We start from the raw sequence: 6000 nt of genomic DNA, 5'->3' as shown, positions 1-6000 counted from the left end.
ATTTGACCTTTTTATCTTTTCCATTATTCTTTTTTTTAATATGATTTTTTCTGAATTTCCTAGCTACGGAAGTTATATCTTCAATATTAAGATCATCAAAAGAAAAAAAAATATTTTTTTTCTTAACAGATTTAAGTACAATGAACTTACCTTTCTTTTAACTAGGCAATGTAGATTTATAGATTTGTAAAGAACCTACCAATTCTTCAACATGTATAGTGTTTAGATCTTTATTTTTTTCTATGGTTGTTGCCTTTAGTTGGAAGGGATCTTAGAATCTTTCTTATAATTTATAAGTCCTCTATTTTTCCTCCCACATTGAACTTAGAAAATATAATAAGTTTTGCATAAAACTCATTAAGATTCATCTTTTAATATTTTTATTTTCTTAAATTTTAAGGTTAACATTAACACTTTAGAATTTTTCACCATCTCAGTTCCTTATAAATAACTTCAAGAATATCCCAATCTTCTTTGGTTATTTCACACATTAAGATTCTTTTAAATTCATTAAGAGACATTACTGCCATGAATATAACATTCAAACTTTTATTATTATAATCAATGAATTCATCTATAGTTTAGTTGTTGAAAGTTTCAAGCTTGGTCCATCTATGCTTAATTAAGTGCTAGAATTTCTCGTCTAGTGATTTGAGAAAATATTTCACTATTAAACTATGATGTTGAAATCAGTGTTAACATTTTCAATATGAAAAGTAGATCATACTCCATAATGAGTGAACTAGCTATGATACCACTTGGTAGTCATATGTTTGCTCCTAGTATATTAAGAAGCAATCTGCTAGCACTTTGCAAACACTACTTAGTAACCAAATAAAAATAAGTATGAAAAAACTTAAATGATCTATTTATTTGTTTACAAATGAAAAAAAAATTGAAGAACTATTTAAAAGATTTGAAAAAAAAACTTTCAGGGCAGCCAAACCTATAATAGAAAATTTTCACTTGTTTATCTTAGATAAGAGCATAGTAGCCATGGTTTTATGAAGCTTTGGTATTACATCTAATAGAAGAATGTTAAAAGCAACTCCATTATCTATTAGAACTCAAGAAATAAGAATTTCATTAAAATGAGCAATGATATAAAATGGCATAATTTTACGCTAGCTCATTGTTTTACTTTGTTTGGTAAATGCAATGTTGTCTTTGATAATTGTTCCAATAATTATTTCCTTAACATCTTATAAATATTGTTCATTTGTATTCATATTGTTACCTCATCATTAAATTCTTTCATATAAACTTTCAAAAAAAATAATTGGATAAGTTCAGCTTTAAAAAATAATGGGAGGTCAAAAACCATGTTGATCAATATGATATCTTCCTCTTTTATCTTAGTTTTAGAGGGAATGTCAAACTTGTCCTAGCGTTGAAAATTTAGTTCCTATATTAATTTGATCTCTAATTAGAAGTTAAGTTTTAGCTTTTCATGGTATTCTTTTTAAGTTTTTTCACTAACTTATTTTTCTCATAGAACTCAACTGTATTATTGGTCTTTATTATGGTTATATCTATTTTAGATGCCTTTTCTTTTAACAATTGCTCTATTGATTTTTTTTTTCCTTTCTTAAGATCTATTTTCATTAAGTATAGTAATTGAAGTTAGGTCTTATTGTTTTTCTATATAACTTGTTTGGTTATGAAAATTAATTGTGTTACAATGGTTAAAACTTTAGAAATCATACAAGTATATGATTTTTATTAGACTTCATAATCATAATGTTAGGGTTGTCATGTTTGAGGATAGTTTTGATGGTCTTAATACTCTAGGTACCTAAAATGCCCTTTTATACACAATATTGCATCTTTTTCATGTACCTAGTATTTTATATTTTATAACATGCTTCTAAACTAAGTCTAAGTTAGCAAGTTTCAAACATTCATTCTTTCTAGGTTAGGTAAGTTATCATGATTAGGAAACAAAACAAGATTATTAGTGTTGTTTGTGCTTTAGGAGTATGTTGGTATCAATAGTAATTTTAATGGCTTTAAAGATATGAACATTTTAGGTGTTCTAATGTAGGAAGTATTGTTTCCCCTTAGGTACATTAAGTCTTATAATTACAACTCATATATTCTTTAGAGTTTTTCATCCTAAGCTAAGATGCTAGAACTTAAGACTTTTGATTATTATAATATTATTCTTTCACATAAAATTGGAAAGGATATAAATATGTTTTAAGATGTAATTGTTCTTTTTTATGATTAAGATTTGACTTTTAGATTTTTCTAGACCAAATAGTCTTTTTAGATTATTGAAGAAACAATTAAGATCCTTTTTAGGAAGGGTCCTCATCCACTTACATCTTTTTCTTTAGAAACTTTAATGGACAATTTCTAATGTTTTCTATATTTAATTTTGAAAAATAAAATAGTTTTTAGTACTTCTAAATTTTTTTCATTTATAGTAAGTTTCAACTTTTAAATGTTTAGATATAGACAACACAAGGTCACCAATAATTTTTATCCCTATATATATTTGTTGATCAAATATCTAACTGACCTTTTCAAAATTAAAGAAATATTCTTGAAAAACCTATCCATTAACTATTTTTGTCTTACTAGATTGATTTGAGGATATTTTTTTAAGGCATAGACTTCTTTATAAGCAACACATTTGATTATTTATTATCCTTTAATTCTTCCATACAAATTGATCCATTGTTTGATTCATGGAATCTTTAGAATCAAGCATACTTACTTTTTATGTTAAATTATTGGAAGTCAATGTTAGTAGAATATGTTTCTTTTAAGAGATTCTTAATTATGTACTTATATTAAGCCCCTTTAATCCTAGACTAGGAAAGAGTAGGATGGAGAATTAGGTTAATGGCTCAACGTGTACAAATTACTCTTTTCCTAAACTATTTTCTCTAATAATAAATTCACTTTTATAATAAATTTATCATTTATAACCAATTGAATTTTTATTCCTTCAAGGAAGTCAATACAATTCCTATAATTAAACATGAAAGGAAGCAACCACTACTTATTGATCAAATGCATGTAGGCTTTATAGTAAATTAGAACCAAATTAGTTAACACATGAAAAGATTAAAAGTCAATCCCATTTTCAAACAAGTATTATTTATATCAGACACAATATAATTATAAGTATTAAACTATGTGGTCAACTTAAATAATTAATTATAATGTTTAATTGAATAATTGACTATAAATCAAAAGCAATCATAAATCATAAGAACAAATCAAGCTTTAAAAATATTATTTAAATTGGACAATACATTTTAGATTTACATTTAACCATAAAAAAATATTGTTCACATGAGAAGTAAATTATGTTGATTTATGAAAGAAACCATAGTAGTTCACTAAGATAATTATTATTTTTGTAATTATTCATAATGAAACTATACAATGTAAACTATACTATTTAATAGTTTACTAAGAAATAAATTATAAAGATATATTGTAAGATAGAGCATGTTCCTTTGAAAACTAAAGGAAAACATAAAGTTGCATGGTAAAAATAGACAATAAATAAACTAAAAACATGTAAAGAAGCATAGAGCTATAAATAAACTCACAAAGTAAGTTGCAAAGATGATAGATTATAAGAAAGATAAAGTGCTAAAAACTTGAGAAAGCGTAAATTGAAAATTGTGTATTAGAGTTGGCTAAAGAATTATAATGAGATAGGTCTTTTTAAATGATAACTCTAAAACCTAACTCTATCCTATAAGATAGAAAAAATAGTCTAACTAGGAAATAAATTATTATAATTTATAAATTACATCATGACTTGAAAGATTTATTGTACCATCACTAAGAAATAAATTATAAAAATTCATTGTATCATGACTTGAAATCCACTCTAAATAAGGAGATAAATAGCTTATTATTAAAGGATCTTAAATAGCTTATTATTAAAGGATCTCAATTTCTTTACAAATATTAGAAAAAACTTAATTATATTGATTTCTAACATAAAGCTTCTAAGTTCATCAAGTCTATATTATTTTTTTCTTGATTAAACCATTTAGAATCAGCTATTACAGTATTTTTCTATATGTATTCATTATATTTATTTTATCTTAAAGTACCTTTTAAATTATTTTTTATTTAAAAATATATTAAAATAATATTATTTTAGTTTTTTAAGAACTATTTTTTACATCAACACATTAAAACAATTTAAAAACAAAAAAAATAATTTTAAACATAGAAAGTTTTCAATTTTATTAAAACATTGTTTGAAATACAATTTCAAATAACATGTAACTATGAAATAAATAACTCATACCATGACTTAAAATCTACTCTAAATAAAGAAATAAATAGCTTATAATCAAGGGATTTCAATTTCTTTGCAAATATTAAGCAAGAAAAAACTCAATGATATTGTTTTCTATTAAGCTTCTAAGCTCATCAAGTCTGTATTGTTGTTATTATTCATGATTAAACCATTACATATCAGCCATGGCATCTTCTTTCCATGTCCATTGACCATATTTCTTTATTTATGTGAGGTCAGTGTCTTTCAATATCCATATTTCTTTATTTCCGTGATGGAGATGTCTTGCCATCAACAAACCAATTGATAATTTTTAACCACGGATATAGAACCATGTGTCCCATGTTTTTCTTCATATTGCATAATTATCATATTATAAAACTCAAATAATGAGTGTATATATTTATATTTATATAATGTGACTCAATCGCTACATCATAATGATGCAGAAGAGACTCCATCTTCTGTCTCTTACACATTTCCTTCTTTTTTATTCATTGTACCATGACTTGAAATCCACTCTAAATAAGGAGATAAATAGCTTATTATTAAAGGAAAAAAAATAATTTTAAACATAGAAAGTTTTCAATTTTATTAAAACATTGTTTGAAATACAATTTCAAATAACATGTAACTATGAAATAAATAACTCATACCATGACTTAAAATCTACTCTAAATAAAGAAATAAATAGCTTATAATCAAGGGATTTCAATTTCTTTGCAAATATTAAGCAAGAAAAAACTCAATGATATTGTTTTCTATTAAGCTTCTAAGCTCATCAAGTCTGTATTGTTGTTATTATTCATGATTAAACCATTACATATCAGCCATGGCATCTTCTTTCCATGTCCATTGACCATATTTCTTTATTTATGTGAGGTCAGTGTCTTTCAATATCCATATTTCTTTATTTCCGTGATGGAGATGTCTTGCCATCAACAAACCAATTGATAATTTTTAACCACGGATATAGAACCATGTGTCCCATGTTTTTCTTCATATTGCATAATTATCATATTATAAAACTCAAATAATGAGTGTATATATTTATATTTATATAATGTGACTCAATCGCTACATCATAATGATGCAGAAGAGACTCCATCTTCTGTCTCTTACACATTTCCTTCTTTTTTGTGGTATATGAATCATGCGTTTTTTGGTTTCTTATCATAATACGACAATTGTTTTTTTTATTATTATTATTGAAAACTTTTTAATGAAAGTTAGTTAAATGACGATTTCCTGTGTACTTCACAGCGAGTGAGATTTATTTTTTTTTTTAATGGCTAGGGATTCACCAAAAAGGAAACTTTACATATATACCAGCCAGCCCCGGGACAAAGAGGAAGTTTGAAATTGAATAAAAGTGTAGAAATAAAGAAATGTCACCCCACAAGGTAGTACTTCATGCAATGAAAAAAAAAAAAGAAAGCCTTCCCCATTCATGTCGAAACAAGACACATGTTACTGTAAATTAGAAATTTGAAATGACTATTTTAAAGCCCATATAACTAATTATTGAATGTAAAATAGTCTTTTAGCATGGATTTTTTAGTTATTATTAAATTGATTTTAAACAAGTTGTTGTTTTTTAATTTCAAAAACACAATAAAACAACTAAATTATTCTTAAAAGAAAAAAAAATAGCTTACGATGGCATTTTAAATCTTTTTGCTTTTTAAAACACGTTCAAATGACTACATTATTTTTAAAAGAAA

This window comes from Populus euphratica, unplaced genomic scaffold, assembly GCF_000495115.2.
Source record: "Populus euphratica unplaced genomic scaffold, PopEup_1.0 scaffold129.1, whole genome shotgun sequence".
Classification (NCBI taxonomy): Eukaryota; Viridiplantae; Streptophyta; class Magnoliopsida; order Malpighiales; family Salicaceae; genus Populus; species Populus euphratica.
The sequence above is the reverse complement of the archived record's forward strand: the minus strand, read 5'-3'. Positions refer to the sequence as shown.